This window comes from Tupaia chinensis, unplaced genomic scaffold (genome assembly GCF_000334495.1).
Source record: "Tupaia chinensis unplaced genomic scaffold, TupChi_1.0 Scaffold144682_1, whole genome shotgun sequence".
Lineage (NCBI taxonomy): Eukaryota > Metazoa > Chordata > Mammalia > Scandentia > Tupaiidae > Tupaia > Tupaia belangeri.
Window position 1 is genome coordinate 1012312 of NW_006204543.1, and position 18960 is coordinate 1031271.

General features: G+C 44.7%; 2 long non-coding RNA genes and 4 pseudogenes across 5 annotated transcripts; all 6 read left to right on the forward strand.

The window, feature by feature from the left end:
* The first annotated feature begins 490 nt into the window (after positions 1-490).
* LOC114005851 (uncharacterized) lies at positions 491-5334 on the forward strand. Its single transcript, XR_003547653.1, has 5 exons — positions 491-562; positions 1079-1190; positions 1544-1668; positions 4746-4854; positions 5208-5334. It is a non-coding gene; the product is annotated as an uncharacterized LOC114005851 (long non-coding RNA).
* On the forward strand, positions 1869-1946 carry LOC114005863 (uncharacterized; annotated as a pseudogene).
* Positions 3675-3754, forward strand: LOC114005866 (uncharacterized; annotated as a pseudogene).
* A 194-nt stretch (positions 5335-5528) lies between the features above and the next one.
* On the forward strand, positions 5529-5608 carry LOC114005865 (uncharacterized; annotated as a pseudogene).
* A 1765-nt stretch (positions 5609-7373) lies between these two features.
* Positions 7374-7453, forward strand: LOC114005867 (uncharacterized; annotated as a pseudogene).
* A 950-nt stretch (positions 7454-8403) lies between these two features.
* LOC114005850 (uncharacterized) lies at positions 8404-17641 on the forward strand. Of its 4 annotated transcripts, none has more exons than XR_003547648.1 (5): positions 8404-8481; positions 8826-8949; positions 11012-11120; positions 12907-13167; positions 16845-17641. It is a non-coding gene; the product is annotated as an uncharacterized LOC114005850 (long non-coding RNA). The 4 variants fall into 4 exon arrangements; XR_003547649.1 differs by having other exon boundaries at positions 12907-13163; XR_003547651.1 differs by lacking the exon at positions 11012-11120.
* The last annotated feature ends 1319 nt before the right edge of the window (positions 17642-18960 follow it).

Sequence of the window (18960 nt, forward strand, 5' to 3'; positions counted from 1 at the left end):
GAACCTTCCCATTGCTCTGGAGCTTCCCACTAAGGAAAGGGAATCCGTGAGCTTTTGTGGGAGGAGTATGTCCAATAGTACCCACCCTATGCTCGCCAATGATACTCCTTCACTCCGTTCCATGCAGAACTCGCTGCACACTCGGATGCAGCAGGTCTCTGCAGGTATGGACCTTTAGCTCAACTTCACTTACCCCTCTTCTGTATCTTCAGAACTATTTGTTTTGGGGGAAGGCATCTTAGGATGCACCATGATTTTGATGTTTCTGGGGAGAAACCATCAGTAGGGCTGTTTCTCTCAGAGAAATATTTAGTGACCAGTAATGTGAGAGAAGAAGGCAATTCTGGGGGCATGTGCATGTTATCCTTTAGCATCTTGTGTGATTTTTCTACCATCACTCTCTTTCTGGACACACCACACCTCATCAGTACCTTTATTTCATTTTATTTGCACACTGAATCATGGCCCCTGTGCGTACACATTACATCACAGCTAAATGAATCAGCTAAATGAATCTCTGGGATCTTCATAATCGTGAAGGTTGGGCTCCATCTTGCTAGAGGTAAGTTGGAATCGTCCATGACTTTTTCTCTTTGGGGTCGTCTAGTGATCATAGAATGCAGTCCTTCTGGCTTTCACTCATGATTCAGTCAGAAGGAGGGGGCACACTGACATGTAGTGTTCGGCCCGTATGCTCCGAAAATGGCTGAGTATAGTTCACTCTTTTATTTCCTGGTGCCGTGGACCTCTTGCACTGCTTGGGAGTACTGTTTTCTAGGTACAAATAGAGGCTTGAGCTTTTAACCCATTGAACCACCCTGCATGGTGGTGTTTCCTGGCGTGTCCTGAAATTCTCAATTGGCGTGAAGTGCCTGTCTCCCTCTGGGGTTGTATTGGCATACCTGCTGCCTTTCAGAGAAACTTGTAATGTCCAGTAGTATAACAGATGAAGGCAATTCTGGAGGCATGTTCGTGTTATCCTTTAGCATCTAGTGTGATTTTCAACCATGACGTAGACCTCCCTCTGGCATCGAACATTATTCATCTCACCAGTCCGTTTATTTCGTTTTCTTTGAAGAATAATTGCGGCAACTGTATGAACATATTGCATCACGACTCAATGGGTCTGCCATTAGCCCTTATCACCTGGCTCTTCTTAGTTATGAAGTTTGGGTTCCATCTTTCCCGAAGTGAGTTCAAATCGTCCTTGACTTTATCTCCTTGGGATCCTCTAGTGATCAAAAAATGTGGTCCTTTTGGCTTTCAAATGCGATTTTACCAGAAGGTAAGGGCACGCTGACACAAAAGTGTTCGGACAGAATGCTATCAATACAGCTGATTACAGTCCTCCCCTTTCTTTCGTGGTGGCATGGACCTCTTATGCTGCTTGGGAGTTCTATTGTCTAAGTTTGAGTTGAGCCTTGAGCCTTTAACCCTCTCAATCACCCTGTGTGGTCATATTTCTTGGCGTGTCCTGGCATGCGCATGTGGGGTAAAATGCCTGTCTCCTTTTCGGGTCTTATTGTCATAACTGCTTTCAAAGGAAATTGACCATCGTAAGTGTGCTTTGAGGACAAGAAGATTGCTTCTCTCATGTCATTCCCTAACAGAAGAGACCTAGGAGAATGTCAACTGCCAATCCTGAAAGCCACTGGAAAGGTCCACAAGGTTAGCATCTTATTCATGGATGAGCCACATAGGTTTGGTTCTTCTGTGACACCCCATTCCCAGGTAGACTCAGACAGCACTATGTGTTGCATTCATTGGGAGTCTGTAGTGTTTGTAATTCCATTCCAGGTGACCAAAGATATGAGGGTGTGGTTTTGGGCCCATCCCTCAGACGCCAGGCCCCTGGTATATTTTTGGCTGGATCGATGATGACTTAAAAAAAATAAAGAAACCTTGGAAATCTGAACAAAATGAGTGACTACCCTGAGCTGAGGTCCAGCATGTGAACTCTGGTAGATGCACATATTGAAGGGCATTCTCGGGTCAGCACTTGTATACTCAAGGCAATGGGTGTTCAGAGGAATAACACTGGAGCCTGGGTGTGTAGCTGGGAATTACTGAGAATTATAGCAATTCCTGGGACAATGTTTCTGTGGCTGGTCAGTTTTCTTCCTGTTTTCCGACGTCTTTACCTAGAAAAAAAAGTGCTTGAGAAATGAGCATATGAGTAGGATATCCTGTGGCCTTATTTTATTTCTCCTAGAGACTTGGCCCGTGGCACCTAAATGCTAGAATGCATGCCGTTGAGACCATCTGTTTCGTAAAAGTTTGAGATGGCCTTCATGCCCACCAAATAGTGGGATTTCACTTTGATTGACGAACTGGTGTCTGAAAGATGTTATTTATGGAATGCTGCCCTCAGTGGAAGCTTAGGGAACCTTCCCATAATTATGAAAGTTCCCTCTGCAGGAAGGGAACCTATGATATTTTGTGTAATGAGTATTACCCATCAGACCCAACACATGTTAACCAATGAGAATGCTTCACTCCACTCCATGCAGCACCCAATGCACACTCAGATGGAGTAGGTTTCTGTGGGGCATGTACCTAGATCTCAATTTCACTGTCCCCTCCTCACTATCTACAGAACTATCCATTTTTTGAGGGAAAGACATTTTTGGGCTGCATCCTTGATTTTGATGATTCTGGTGAACTACCATCAGCAGGGCTATATTTCTCAGAGAAACTTGTAATATCCAGTAGTTACGAGTTGGAGGTGATTGTAGAGAGATTTGCATGTTATCCTTTAGCATCTATTGTGATTTTTTACCATGACATTGACTTCTCATGTACATCAACATGCTACACCTAACCAGTGACTTTATGTCATCTTCTTTTAAGAATGATCACGGCCACTGTATGGACATACTGCATCACAGTTCAATGGATCTGCCATTTCTGTTATCACGCAGCTCTTAATCATGCAGGTTGGGTCCCATCTTGCTCAAGGTGAGTTGGAACTGTCCTTGACTTTTTCTCTTTGGGGTCCTCTATTACCACATAATGCAATCTTTCTGGTTTTCATTCATGATTATCAAATTGGGAATTTGACAAACTTCACTCATGATTGTCAGAAGTTGGGGCACTGTGACACATAGTGTTTGGCTCATTTGCTATAAATATGGTTGACTAAAGTCCACCCATTAATTTCCTGGTCGTGTGGACCTCTTGCAGTACCTGGTAGTACTGTTCTCTAGGTTTGAATGGAGCAATGAGCTTTTAACCTGTTGAACAGTGAGGTCATGTTTCTTGGCGTAACCTGGCATGCGCAGGTGGGGTATATTGCCTGACACGTTCCTGGATCTCGTTGGTATACCTATATCACAGGATATTGAGCATAAGCGGATATTTCACAGGATATTGAGCTTCAAGGACAATAAAATTGCCTTCATATGGGGATTCATGACAGAAGAGACCTAGGAGAAAGTCAGCTGCAAATCCTAAAAGCCATTGGAAAGTTTCACAAGGTTAGCATCTTATTGATGGATGAGTCACACAAGTTAGGTTCATCTAAGGAACTACATTCCCAGGTAGACTCAGATGCAACAAGGTGAAGTCATTCACTGGGAGTGGTGGGTGTTTGTAATTTGATCCAAGATGACTGAAGATGAGGGTGTGTTTTGAAACCCATCCCACAGACCCTAATCCCTAGGATGTTTGGGACTGGATCGATGATGACTTGAAAAAAAAATAAAGAAACCTTGGAAATCTGAACAAAATGAGTGACTACCCTGAGCTGAGGTCCAGCACACGAACCCGGGTAGACGCACGTCGTACTGAAGGGGGATTCTCAGGTCGGCAGTTGTAGACTCGAGGCCCCGGGTGATCAGAGCCAAACACCGTGACTTGGGTGTGTGGCTGGCAATTGCTGAGAGGTATAGCAATACCTGGGAAACTGTTCTGAGGCTGGCCAGCGTTCCACCGGCGTTCCCGCCTCCGTCCCTAGATAACGAGGGGCCTGAGAAATGGGCACGTGTGTGGGGTGCCCAGGGGCCCCATTCTGTGCGCCCTAGAGCCTCAGGCCACGGCATCTAAGTGCAGAGTGCACGCCGTGGAGGCCATCTCTCCCGCAGAGGAGACCAGATGGCCTCCGGTGCCCCCAAAGCGTGGGATTTCACTGGTAGTGATGAACGGGTGCCCGAAAGATATCGGCATCGCTGGGATGCTGCCCTCAGCAAACGCGTAGGGAACCTTCCCGTTACTCTGGAAGTTCTCTCCACGGGCAGAGAACCCGTGAGCGTTTGGGGATGAGTAGCTCCCATCGAAGCCAAAACATGTTAGCCAGTGAGTCCGCCTCACACTGTGCCGTGGCGAACCCAGTGCTCACTTGGATGGAGCAGGTCTCTGTGGAACAGTACCGAGAGCTGACCTTGTCTGTCACCGCCGCTGTTTGCTCAGAATCATCCGTTTTTGGGGGGTTTTTGTTTGTTTGTTAGTTAGTTAATTAATCAATTAATTAATTAATTGATTAAGCAATATATTCATTTATTTTTCCGGGGAACGACATTTGAGGCTGCAGCCATGGGTTTGATCGGTGTGGGGAGTCAGCAGCAGGAGGGCTATGCCATTCAGAGAACCCCGTACTGTCCAGTAGTGTAAGAGATGAAGGCGATTCTGAGGGCGTGTGCACGGTGACAGTGAGCATGTAGTGTGATTTTTTTCCACCGTGACGGACACCTCCGTCTTGCCTCGCGCATTGTCGCCTCACCACTTTCTTCCTTCTATTTCCTCTAAAGCCTCATCGTGGCCACGGTATGGACGCATTGCCTCGCGACTCAGTGGGTGCCGTTGCCCTTATCGCCGGCCGCTCCTTAGTTGTGAAGGTCGGGTCCCGTCTTGCTCAAGGTGGGTTGGAGTGACCCTCGTCTTTTGCTTGGGATCGATCCCCCAGTGATGATGCAGTGCAGTCCTCGAGGCTTTCCCTCGTGACTTGACCAGGAGGTGGGGGCACCTTGACGCCTAGCATTTGGCCCTTGGGCTCCGAATCGGGCTGATTCCAGGCCGACCCTGTTATTTCCTGTGTCCGGGGACCTCAGGCCGACCTTGGCAGTACTGTCCTCCAGGGTCGAGTGGAGCCTTGAGCGTTCCGCCCATGAAATCGCCCTGCGTGGTGGTATTTCCTGGTTCGTCCCCGCACGGGCGGGTTGGGGAACGCGCCGGGCACCTTCCCGCTTTTGTGGACATACCTGCTGTCACAGGAAATGGAGGACAGGGAGAGCGTGCTTCGAGGACAAGAAGATTGCTTCTCTCCCGGGGTTTCGCCACGGAAGAGACCTTGGAGGACATGAGCTGCCCGTTCTGCGAGCCACTGGAAAGGTCCACAAGGTAAGCGTCTCGTTCGGGGTTGACTCGCACCGGGCAGGCTGGGGTACTCCGCGCCCAGGGAGACTTGGATGCCGCAGTGTGTTGCTGCTCCCTAGGAGTCGTTGGCCTTTGTCTTTCCATCCCAGGCGACCGGAGGAGAGGGTGCCGTTTGGGGCTCAGCCCTCACACCTCAGGTCCCCGGTCAATGTGTGGCTGGATCGATGATGACTTAAAAAAAAAATAAAGAAACCTTGGAAATCTGAACAAAATGAGTGACTACCCTGAGCTGAGGTCCAGCACACGAACCCGGGTAGACGCACGTCGTACTGAAGGGGGATTCTCAGGTCGGCAGTTGTAGACTCGAGGCCCCGGGTGATCAGAGCCAAACACCGTGACTTGGGTGTGTGGCTGGCAATTGCTGAGAGGTATAGCAATACCTGGGAAACTGTTCTGAGGCTGGCCAGCGTTCCACCGGCGTTCCCGCCTCCGTCCCTAGATAACGAGGGGCCTCAGAAATGGGCACGTGTGTGGGGTGCCCAGGGGCCCCATTCTGTGCGCCCTAGAGCCTCAGGCCACGGCATCTAAGTGCAGAGTGCACGCCGTGGAGGCCATCTCTCCCGCAGAGGAGACCAGATGGCCTCCGGTGCCCCCAAAGCGTGGGATTTCACTGGTAGTGATGAACGGGTGCCCGAAAGATATCGGCATCGCTGGGATGCTGCCCTCAGCAAACGCGTAGGGAACCTTCTCATTATTCTCGACCTTCCCTCTCTGGGATGTGAAGCCCTGAGTTTTGTCAGAATTGTATATTTTATTGGACACAGTACATTCTTTCCCATCAGACTGCTTCACTCCACTGCATTTTTAATCATAGGCCTCCTCAGATGGAGGAGTTCTCTGTGGGGCCTGTACCTAGAGCTCAACTTCAGTGCTTCCCATTCTGTGTTGTTAGAACAAGTTTTTGTGTTTGTGTGTATTATGACTTTTTTGGCTGTATACGTGATTTGATTCATTAAGTAATATCCATTAGATGGATTGTTTCTCTCAGAGAAAGTTGTTTTTTCTTGTGGTGTAATAGAGTAAAGTGATTTGTGGGGGCTCGTTCATGATATCTTTTAGCGTTTATCATGGTTTTTCACCATGATATAGACAATTGTCTTGCATGGGACATATTTTTCTCACCAGTTCCTTTACTTTATTCTAGTTTTCTGACTTAGTTGTGGCTAGTGTATGCAAAGGTTGCATTATAACTCATGGTTTCTTCCTTTGCATGTATCTCCCAGTTCTTTGCAGTCGTAAATGCCCATTCCCATCTTACCTGTGGTGAGTTCGATAAGTTTTTGACTTTTTCTCTTTAGAATTCTCTATTCAGCATAGAATGCAGTCTTTCTGGCTTTCATTAATTAGTTGACCAGCTGGTGGTGACATGTTGACAGAATGCGTTTGGCCTTTGTCCTCTGAATGCAGCTTATTACAGTCCTCCTCTTTATTTCCTGGTGGCGTCAACTGTGCTGTGCTTGGGAGTACTGTTGTCTAGGTTCCAGTGGAGATTTGATTGTCCAGCACACAGAACAGCTCTGTATCGTGGTGTTTCCTGGCATGTTTACCATGGCTGGTCAATGTTCTTTTTGTTTTTCATCTTTTATATCAAGAAGAAAAGGTGCTTGAGAAATGGGCAAATGTGTAGAGATTTCTACAGCTTGGGCAGGTGGAGGAAGATGCTTGGCTGCTTCTCGTGTCCTGTTGGCATGCCTTTCACAGAAAATTGAGCATAGGGAGTGGGATTTGAGGATGTGGATTGCCTCTCTCATGTTATTTCATGAATTAAGAGCCATAGGAGAACATCAACTAGAAATCCTGAAAGCCCTTGGATAGGTTGACAAGGTAAGTCTTTTGTTCAGGGATCCGCCTCACAGGTCAGGTGTATCTGGGACACTACATTCCTAGAGTGTTGGCATTCATTGGGGTGGGTAGTGTTTGTCATTTCATCCCAGGTGACTGAAGGTGATGATAGGGTTTCCTCCCTACCTCTCAGTCGCCAGGTCACTGGGGTATTTATGGCTGGATCAATGATGACTTTAAAAAAAAAATGAAAGAAACCTTGGATCTGAACAAAATGAGTGACTACCCTGAGCTGAGGTCCAGCATGTGAACCCAGGTAGATGTATATGTGGAAGGGATTCTCGAGTGCATATGTATACACAGGGCACCTGGTCATCAGATCATTAACACTGTGGCTTAAGTGTGTGGCTCTGAATTGTTGAGAGGTATAGCAATACCTGGACCAGTTTTACCATGGCTGGTCAATGTTCTCCTTGTTTTCCATCCTATACATCAGAGGAAAAGTGCTTGAGAAATCGGCATGTGTATAGAGTCCTATAGGCTTATTCTGTGTCTTCTAGAGACTTGACCCATGGCACCTAAGGGCCAGAGTGCATTCCCTTGAGACCATCTGTCCCATAAAGGTGATGAGATGGCCTTCATACCTGGAATAAAGTGTGATTTCAATTTTACTGAGAATTAATGTCCAAATGATTTTGGCATTCATGTGATGCTGACTTCAGTGGATGTCTGGGAACCTTCCCATTGCTCTGGAAGTTACCTGTCTGGGAAGGAAACCCATGAAGTTCTGTGGGATGAGTTCATCCTGTTGGACCGAACACATGTTAGCCAATGAAACTGCTTCACTCTGCTCTAGGCGGAACCCAGTGTGCACTGGGATGGAGTAGTTCTCTGCAGGGCATGTACCTTTAGCTCACTTTCAATGGCCCCTCTTCTGTATCCTCAGTACCATTCATTTTTGGGGGGAGAGACATATTGAGCTGCATCCACTATTTTGATGGGTCTGTGGAGTAATCATCCAGTAGGGCTATGTCTCTCAAGAAATTTGTACTGTCCAGTATTGTAATAGATGAAGGTGGTTTTGGATGTGTGCATGTTGTCCTTTAGCATCTAGTTGATTTGCCACCATGATGTGGACCTCCCACTTTCCGCAGACATTCTGCATCTCACCAGTTCCTTTCTTTCTTTCTTTCTTTCTTTTTTTTTTTTTTTTTTACACTGAATTGCGGCTGCTGTACAAACGTATTCCATCACAACACAGTGGGTCTGCCATTGCCCGTATCACCCAGCTCTTCATAGTCATGAAGGTTGGGTCCCATCTTGTTTGAGGTGAGTTTGAATCATCCTTGACTTTTTTCTTTGGTGTCCTCTAGTGACCATATACTGGATCCCCTGGTTTTCACTCATGATCTGACCAGCAGGTAGGGGAACCCTAACTGTTAACGTTCAGCCTGTATGGCCTGAATATGACTGATTACATTCCTCCCCTTTATTTGTGGTGTGGACCTTGTGCACTGCTTGGGAGTACTGTTCTCTAGATTTGAGTTGAGCCTTGAATGTCCAACCCGTGGAACAGTTATGTGTGGTGGATTGTCCTGGCATGTCCCGCCATGGGTAGGTGGTGGAAAATGCCTAACTCCTCTCAGGTTCTGTTGGCATACTTGCTTTCACAGGAAATTGAGCACAGGAATGGGCTTTGAGGACGAATGGATTTCTTCTCTCGTGTGGTTTCCTGACAGAAGAGATTTAGGAGAACATTAGCTTCCAATTCTGAATGCCTTTGGAAAGATCCACAAGGTAAACCTCTTGTTTTGCATGAACCACACAGATTATATGCATGTGTGACACTCCATTCCCACAGAGACTTGGATACCAGAATGTGTTGGCATTCATTGGGAGTGGGTAGTGTTTGTCATTCTATCCCAGGTGACTAAAGGCGAAGGTGCGGTTTCTGCCCCATCCCTCAGACCCTCAGGTCCTTGAGCTGATGTCCATCATGTGAACCTTGGTAGGCTCACATGTGGAAGGGTATTTTTGTTCAGCATTTGGGACTTCAGGTGGCCTTGGGCATTAGAGCTATACCTCTGTGATGTAGGTGTTGAAGTGAAGGTGGCCGTGAAGTCTTGAGAGGTATAGCAGTACCCTCTACAGTTTTACCATGGCTAGTCAATTTTTTCCATTTTTCCCGCCTCCATATTCAGAGGCAGAGGTGCCTGAGAAATGGGCACGTGTGTAGTGGGTCCTGTCACTTACTTTCTGTCTCCTAGAGACTTGCCCCATGGCAGCTAAGAGCCATTCTTAAAGTCTACCTGTCCCTTTAGCACATGTGAATCCGTTTCTTTCTGGTGATGGTAAGATCTCACCTCTCCTAATCAACTGTCGCTCCAGTTTTTTGATGTTCAAGAGAAACTTCTCACTGGGACCCTTCTTTTATCTTTTTCATTTCTTAGTATCGGGTCTTCCCAGGAATGGAACCTGTGGGCTTTTGTCCCTTTTGACCTGACACATATTAACTCCTGATGCTGCTGACCCCCCCCTTTGTGTAGAACCTCCCACATACTATGGTACAGTAGAGTTGTGTTTCCAGTTCTCTTTAAGGTTCATCTTTTTTCAGAGCGGTTTTAACTATAGGGTGTGTGCCGTCGCTGTAGAGACAGGCAGAAGAAGAGAAGTTACCCACTAGGTGAGATGCCCTGTCATAACCCCTTTCTTCCCATCTCCTCTCTGGATTTCGGGCATGCATACACATGCACTTGGCGTGAGTTTGAAGCCACAAGGTCTGAGACTTGAACCACAGTCTACCGTGTGGTAGTCCAGCAACATAACTCTGGGTTAATTTAATGGATCTCCCAGTTTTTTTAAAAATTATGTCATATCTTGTGTTTGAGGGGAAATTACCTCCTTAAGTCTTGATTGTGAAGAGGGGACCAAGTTATTTGCAGCAACTTTCTAATCTCATGTTTTTGGTGGTTTTGCATAGTGTAAGAGGAGAAGCCCATTTTAGGTTTGTGGATGGCCCATGGCTATCCTGTGTTGGCGTTTGTCCTTCGTGTTGATCTCTATCTTTCTTCTCATATGTTGCGTTTCATCAGTTCTTTTTTTTATTTTCATACTTCGCCGCTCCAGTTTTTTGATGTTCAAGAGAAACTTCTCACTGGGACCCTTCTTTTATCTTTTTCATTTCTTAGTATCGGGTCTTCCCAGGAATGGAACCTGTGGGCTTTTGTCCCTTTTGACCTGACACATATTAACTCCTGATGCTGCTGACCCCCCCCTTTGTGTAGAACCTCCCACATACTATGGTACAGTAGAGTTGTGTTTCCAGTTCTCTTTAAGGTTCATCTTTTTTCAGAGCGGTTTTAACTATAGGGTGTGTGCCGTCGCTGTAGAGACAGGCAGAAGAAGAGAAGTTACCCACTAGGTGAGATGCCCTGTCATAACCCCTTTCTTCCCATCTCCTCTCTGGATTTCGGGCATGCATACACATGCACTTGGCGTGAGTTTGAAGCCACAAGGTCTGAGACTTGAACCACAGTCTACCGTGTGGTAGTCCAGCAACATAACTCTGGGTTAATTTAATGGATCTCCCAGTTTTTTTAAAAATTATGTCATATCTTGTGTTTGAGGGGAAATTACCTCCTTAAGTCTTGATTGTGAAGAGGGGACCAAGTTATTTGCAGCAACTTTCTAATCTCATGTTTTTGGTGGTTTTGCATAGTGTAAGAGGAGAAGCCCATTTTAGGTTTGTGGATGGCCCATGGCTATCCTGTGTTGGCGTTTGTCCTTCGTGTTGATCTCTATCTTTCTTCTCATATGTTGCGTTTCATCAGTTCTTTTTTTTATTTTCATACTTCGCCAGTTGACAGAGGGGCCAGTTAGTAAGTCATGGCTGCAGAAGTCACCATGTACAGGATGCCACACGTGTCAGGGCTCCTTCAGATGCGGTAGGACGCACGATTCCGCTCCAGGTGAGATTGAGGCGTCAGTCCGTTCTGCTCTCTGGGCCCACTTGTGGCGTCTCATGGAGCCATCCGGTTCACCGTGACGTGGTTGTTGTGGCAGGTGTTGTGTTTGGATAGTGTCTCCCGTGCACTCTGTTGGACTACCCTGGGTATTTCTCAGGGGAAGCTGCCTTTGCTCTTATTGGGAGTATTGTTGCCAGGGACAGAGGAACAGTAGAATAGGACCTGTGGGCAGTCATTCGAGTACCTGCTGTGGCCTGTACACACAGGCAAATGGTGTCTGACAATCGAAGCTGTGGCTTTGGGGATCCAGTAAAGTGACTCTGTCACCCCTAGAGAAATTTTCATGTGGTCTTATAGTCCAAATCTTGTGCCTGATGTTCCATCTCTTTCATGAGAATTTATTTTGTAATTTTTTTTTTTGGTATTGGGCTGTTTGTCTGAGTTCTGTGTAGTGAAACTATGCTTTTAAACCTGAAAATATTTAGCCATCATGGAAAATGATTGTTTAATTTATCTTTTTGTTCTTCATTGTAACTTTTTATGATTTTTCTTGTTTTGGGTTTATTTTAGATTGAGCAGTTTTGCGCATATATGTCACCGCTTACTTTATGCCACTTAATCAAATACCCTCAGATGTGATATGTTGATGTTCACAATTCATTTTCAATTATTTTTCATAGGCTTCCTTCATATATATGAAGGCCCTGTAGTGGTGATTGGTTATCTATTTCATTTGTGTTTTTCAACGTTGTTTTGGCATTCAGTGTAACTTTTAGAAAGAGAGGTTTTTGCTATAGGGCATGTGTGGTCTCCAGAGAGACAGAGAAAGAGACAGAGAAATCACTGTAGGAGGGATGGCCACACCACAGTCCCTTCCTCTCCATTCTCTTGGGTCTTTGGGAACACACTCACCCAGCGTGAGGTTTAAGCTGCTGGGTCTAAGATTTGAACCGCATTTGACTACATGGGATTCTAGTGATGTAACCATTACGCCATCTGTTGATTCCCAGTGTAACTATTGAGAAAATCTTTTCAAATAGACAATTTTATAGCATGTTGTGATTAAGAGGCACACTCACTTTTTCAGCTTACAGGGATAACCTGGTCAATGCCTGTTGTTAATTCTTGTCACGGTTTTTACCTACACCTTGCATTAGATACATTTTTCTTTTTAGTTCCATTGTTAGCTTTTGTTATTTTGTAGTTGGGGTGAAATGGGTGCTAGAAAGATGAGTTTTCGTCGTCTGCACAGACCCAGGTCACAGTCCTGCTTATTCCTGTGTCTGTGCTGACATAACCTTATGTGGTGCTGGATCAGCACGTGGATAACGGTTAAGGCACTGGATTCCCTCGTGGCCGACTATGGTTCAAGTCGCAGATCCAGCTCCTTGACATTTACACAGGGCACATGTGCCTGTGTGCCCAAAATCCTGAAAGAAGAATGGAAGAGAAGTGGTTGTTGCAACGTGCCACCCTCGCCTGTGCCTCTGCAGCCGGGCCCGCACCCTCGCATTTTATTACCTCCTCCATCGCAAGCCATTGGCTCATTCTTAAAGGTGAAATATTTTGAGGTCAAAATTACAGATACAGCTGGAAAAAAGAAAAATAGTTTTCCATTGCTGTGATTGGAATATGTTTCAGTCTAGTATTTTCCTCGACAATTAAGCAAAGTCAGATAGTCTGGTTATTCTTAATTTCAACTTACATTTACTTTGTCTGGCAACAAATAGACAATATTTTCCTTGGTGGAGTTTAGAGACTAACACAATGACTTTTTTTTGTAACATAGGAAATAATCGCAGAAGAGCGATTCATTCTCAGCTGGTTTAATTTGCAGACACGTAGCAGAATTCCAGCATCTTGTGCCTGGCAGACAGTGAACACAGATGTGTGTGCCCTTCCCACTTTTCACGCGTTTACTCTACTCCCCAGGCCAACAGTGGCAGGCACCAAACTACATGCAAAAGGGCATGTTCTTCTTGAGATGCAACAGTGTCAGACATGGTTTCTGCCATTCCTTCTGCAGGGGCCAGTGTGAATCCCCTGGTAGGTAAGCGTTTTGTTCCCCGCATACTGAGTTACCTCATGGGATCCTGTGACTCTCTCTGAGCCTCTGTCTCTGCTGTGTAGCCCTGACACCTGGGTCGATGGGATGTGCGAGCTGGTGTCTGCGACGCACAGCCGTGTCTCAGAGCAATGTGCTCCAGACTGGATGGTTCCTTTCACCTTTCTGAATCATGTTGTCTTTTTTAGAAATTTGTATGTATATGATGTCTCTACTAATTGGCCTTATTGGAAACTCTGGAAAAGATAGTTACACAGTAACTCTGTGGAAACGGGTCTATCACAGACACTACCATAAGCGAGCTACATAGGCAGAGGTGGGTCTGTGCAGCTCTGCTGCCAGCATGGCCTGCAGTATGGAAGGCCGACCTGCTCGTGTGTGCCGGAGAGACTGACTTCAGCAGTGGACTGTACATGCCGTATTTGGAGGCAGATTACCACTCCGAGTTCTGGACTGGCCTCGTGAATTTGCTCGCCGTAAACAGGCCCTGGCGCCCCATACACAAGAAGTGAAAATGCAGGAAGTGGCTATACCTACTTTGTACTGCTGGAACCTTCTGAGTGATGCTCAGGCTTTCTTTTTTATTTTATTATTATTTTTTTTTTGGAGAGATTTTCTCTATAGGGCGCGTGCTCTCGCCAGACAGAGAGAGACATAGAGATAGAAAGCGAGAAATCACCCCCCCAGGGGGGATGGCCACGCCGCAATCCCTTCTCCTCCATTCTCCTCTCAGGATCTTGGGCACACACGCACACGCGCCCGGGGTGAGTTTTAAGCCACCAGGTCCGGGACGCAAACCGTGGTCAACTACGTGGGAGTCCAGCAACATAGCCATTACGCTAACTGCTGGTTCCCTGATGCTCAGGCTTTCAAGGGCAATTAGAGGACCAAAATCAAAAAAGATGATAGGCTTTTATTGTTCATTTCTCTAGGAAGTGAAAGAAATACGTAACCATTGCACAGTTGGAACTTTTGTACATGTGGCGTCCTCATGGTGCTTGCCAAAAAGTCACCAGGACTTTTTAAAATCTTTTTTTTTATTAAATGAGAGAGCAGTTTTGGATTCATGAGGGCTAGCCTCAACTTCATTGAAATTTTTAGATGTGAAATGATTAAAAATCCAGTGTTTAATTTTTTTATGTGGATTTCCTTGGCTGCATTTTTACGCCCACAGTGATTTTCCAAGTGTTTAAAGAAATCCGAGTTCTAATGAGTGATATGACCCGTGGCGAACTGCAGAGACCAATGTTTCTATGCTAGACTTTGGGTCTCCTCAAAACATGAAAGAAACCGAGGAGACCCATGTGTTAAAGATATGTCTCTACTACTGTGTTCTAAGGAGAACATTTTAGTTGTTCTTATCATATAGATGGTCCATTTGGCGAATTTCTTGTAGCCACTTGTTAATAAATATTCCATCAGGACAGTTTATTTCTCATCTGTAATTTCCCCTGCATTCTGTACATTAGAAGTGATACTGATGGAAAGGGACATTTTGCCGTGTGGACATTTTAACTCTATACCAAAGAAGTGCTGTTTTTGTCACTTAGGGAATGGTCATGCTACAATCCCTTCTCCTCTATCTCTCCCCCTTTTTGGGATTTTGGTCATGCATGCATGTATACCTGGTATGTTTCTCAAGAGTCTGGGTCTAGGACTTGAGTGACACACTCATTAAAAATGGGCATTAAGCCTTTTGAGCAACTCTTTCTCTGCTCACTCAAGCCCACTTCTACCTCTTAGGACTGTCTTTTTTCTCTGGGAAAGATCAAAATGTTGCACTCCAGGTCCAGCAGGTGGTATGGTAGTTAGGGCACTGTACTCCCACATGACTGACCATGGCCAGTCCTGAACCTGGTGGGTTACTTTCTCACTTTTCCTCTCTGTCCCTCTCTGATGAGTGCACGTGTCGTATTTCTTGTTTTATTAGAAGTGATACGTCTCTCTTGTTTTTTGGGTTTTTTTTTTTCCACTTCAGAATATGATTTCCTCAGAACTGTTTTTGGAATGACTGAAAAGATACCAGTAAAATTCTGGAACAGGACCCCTTAGAACAGAGCTTTTTCATCTACACTTTGTCTAATAGCCACCCTTTAAAGGTAAGGTTGTAATTAGAGTAGTCCTTTCTTTCTAGGAAAATCCATTTCTGGGTAGAAAATGAGATGTTAATTTTCTCAAAATGGGTGATTTTTTGGGTTATATCTTATCAATTATAAGGGCCAGATTGCATACTTATTTAAAAGGCAGGTTTTTCTGTATATCATTATATCTTTTCTATATCTCAGTAAGTTTACTGTTGGGTCATCAGAAAAGTCATGACATATTTTTGCAAAGAAACACTTAGAAAACTGTCTCTTTTTTTTTTCAGTAGTTTTTTTTTGCCTTAGGGCACATGTGCCTGCTAGAGAGAGACATAGACAGTGAGAGGGAAACTGAGAAATTACTCACTAGGAGGATGGCCACACTAAGCTTCCTTTCCTCCATTCTAGGAAAAAAACAAGATTCCCAGGATCTTGGGCACACACGCACATGTGTCCAGTGTGTGTTTTAAGCTACTGGGTCTGAGACTCAAACCATGGTTGGTCATGTGTTCATCCAGTGGTTATTCCATCTGCTAGCCCTGTAATAACTTTTCCAGTGACCTAAATTTATTTTTTGGAGAGGTTTTTGCTATAGGGCGCATACGCTCTCCAGAAAGGCAGAGAGACAGAGAGACAGAAAGCAAGAAATCACCCCATAGGGGGAATGGCCACACCACAATTCCTTGTCCTCCATTCTCCTCTCGGGATTGTGGACACACATGCACACATGCCTGGCGTGAGTTTAAGACACCAGGTCCAGGTCTCAAACAGCAGTCGACTACATGGGAGTCCAGCAATGTAGCCATTATGAACTGCTGGTCCCTCCAGTGACCTAATTTTAACCATGAAGATTTCCTTAACTTTTCTTCTCTTACCTGATAGACTGTTCTGTGTTATGGCTGGATCCATTGTGGGGTCAGAAAACTGTATATTACATTAGATGCAGTAAATTTTCTGTACCAGATCAGAAGACTGACAAATAGTTTTGTCTGAACTAATTGATCAAATAAACAAGTGACTTAGAACTTAAAAGAGCCAAATACAGAGGGTAAGAGACAGACAAAGGTTCTGAGGTGATTGAAGGCATTCACACTTTTTTAGCCCAGCAAAGGGAAGAAACCCCCACACTGTCTGGTCTCCTTGGTGTCAGAAAGTTTGTTTGTTTTTGTTTTTGCCATAGGGAGCATGTGCTTGCCAGAGAGAGACAGAGAAAGGGAAAGTGAGACATCTCTCCCCTCCGGGGGTGATGAGGGTAGCCGTGCGGCAGTCCCTTCTCATCCTCCTGAGAGTCTAGGTGTGTACATGCACGCACCAGGCATAAGTTTCAAGCCACCAAGTCTGGGACGAAACAGGGTTAGCATGTGGGAGTCCAGCACCTTAGCCCCTACACCACCTGCCAGGACTGATGTTAGGAAGGTTACTCACATTTCAGACCAGAGTGGACCCCGGTAGCAGTTAACTTGGTTTTCTGTGTATTTTGGGCATGTTTGCTCCAGCACATAGCAAAGAATTCAAGCAGGACTTCCTAATCCTAACCCTGACTCCTTAGGCAGTGCTCCTCACCACTGCTGCTTTCCACAGTGTCCTTGCAGGTGACGGGTCCCCGTTCAGGTGGATTTGTCAGAGCAGCGATGACCTGTGCCAGCAGCCTCACCAGTACAGCAAGACCGCCGTCCTTGTGCACGGAGACTCCGCTGTCCCGGGTTGCAGTGGATACCACCTGCAGATAAGAAATGCTTAACTGAGAAATGCTCGTGTTGGGATGTCGTCGATGAGACGTTAATTTGGGCATGGTGACTGTTTCCCTTGCTGCCACTTGACTCAACCCCAGGAGCCTCAGTAGAGGAAATAATTTTACCCAAGAAGCTCAAAATGGTGGAATTGCTCAGTGCTCCCATAAATACACAGTTAGCATTTTTGTTTGCCACATGGTAAATTTTTAAAAATAGGATACATTAAAAACTCTGCATGATTTTTTCCAAAAATCTGAAGTATATTTAAATAATGAACTTATAAATTAATTGCCTTCTTTTCTAATTCTGTCCCCATAGTTTTCCTCTATTAACAAAACTGTGTGTATTCTTTTAGTGAATAGAAGCACACACACACACACGCACACACACACACACACACACACACACATTATCTGGGGGGGAAGGTGCTCTTAGTGGTGCCGTATTGTAATACAGTCTTCTTCAAATTGCCTCTTCCATCAAACAGTCTTCCCAATGGCCTTTTTCTATTTCAGTAATACATACACATCTGTGTCATTTGTTCAATGACTGCATGCCTGTTTTGTAGATGAAACATAATTCAAATGTTTTAAGCATTTCTCATTTATAAATATTTATGTTAGCACCAAATTTCTGTGCAATGAAACACCCTATATATCAATAATTTTGCATTTGTCTATTATTTCATAATAAATTATTTAGCAGTTGGATTACTGGGATTAAGAAAATACACACTTCAAATTTTGAAAAATATTGCAAGATTTCTTTTAAAAATGTGGTTAACAACTTCACCCTTCTATGGCAGTGAGTGAGACTGCCACTTTCCCATAACCTGACAGATGATGGGTTTTGGAAATACTTAAAATTTTTGCCATTGTGAACACCCACACTCTTGTCTTAAGTTGTATTTATTTTGTTTTTAGTTTGATCATTTTTTTTCATGTTTATTATTCCTTTGTCTTTTTTAATTTCTTCTTTATGTCCAGTTTTGGGGGAGGGGAGGTTTTTGTCTCTTCCTGATTTTGAAGAGCTCATTTACTGTTGAAGAACTACTCTTCGGATTGTCAAGCATTACAGATACGTTTTACACAGTTTTTAACTTTGTTTTTGTTATAAGAATGTCTCTGATTGTTACATGTCCAAGTATGACCATGTTTATTTTTACGGCTTCTGAATTTCATGTCATTTTTCGAAAGATACTTAAGCTGAGTCCATAAAATCCTACACCTATGTGAACTTCTAATTCTTTTGTGTTTTTTAAATTCAAATTCTTCAATCATGAGAAACTTTTTGTTTTGAAATTTTAAAGTTGCCAGGTTTCTTGCCACTCTTTGCAGTGGCTTGCCGATAACTGCCCATCTATCTGTACTGCCATCTTGCGCTGTGCTGTACCTCACCCGTGACTGCTCCATCCTGTGCTGTGGGTCCGTGTCTCTTCTTTGCCTCCTGTCTCATGTGTCTTCTTGTTGGGAGAAATTACAGTTTAGACTGCAATTTCATCAGGTGTAATAAATTAATTTAGGGAACAATTGGTTTTTAATAATACCAAGTGTTGGTATCCAAGAATAAGGTATGTATTTTCCAGTGCTTTTAATTGCTGTTAATGTCTTCAGTTTTGTGAAGAGCATTCTCCATTCACCCTATTTTCTTGATAATTTTTCTGTATCTGAGTCTTATTTAGTTTGGTTTCAGGGGTAAGTGGTCTCAAAGCTACAGTTCAAAATTTTTAAAGGTACACACCAAGTGCTTTGCAAATATTGACAGTTTTGATTTTCTCCCTTCTGACTGATTCAAATTTTAGTTATGTTAACAGACTTTACAGACTGGTACTTTTCAGAGCACTTAAACAACCTTGGAATACTACCTGCTGTTGAATTTACGACCTGTAGTGAGAGCTTCTTGACTGTGACCAGCACATTGTCGCTGGCTGGTCAGTTTCCTTGAAGGACCACCAGAAAGAGCTC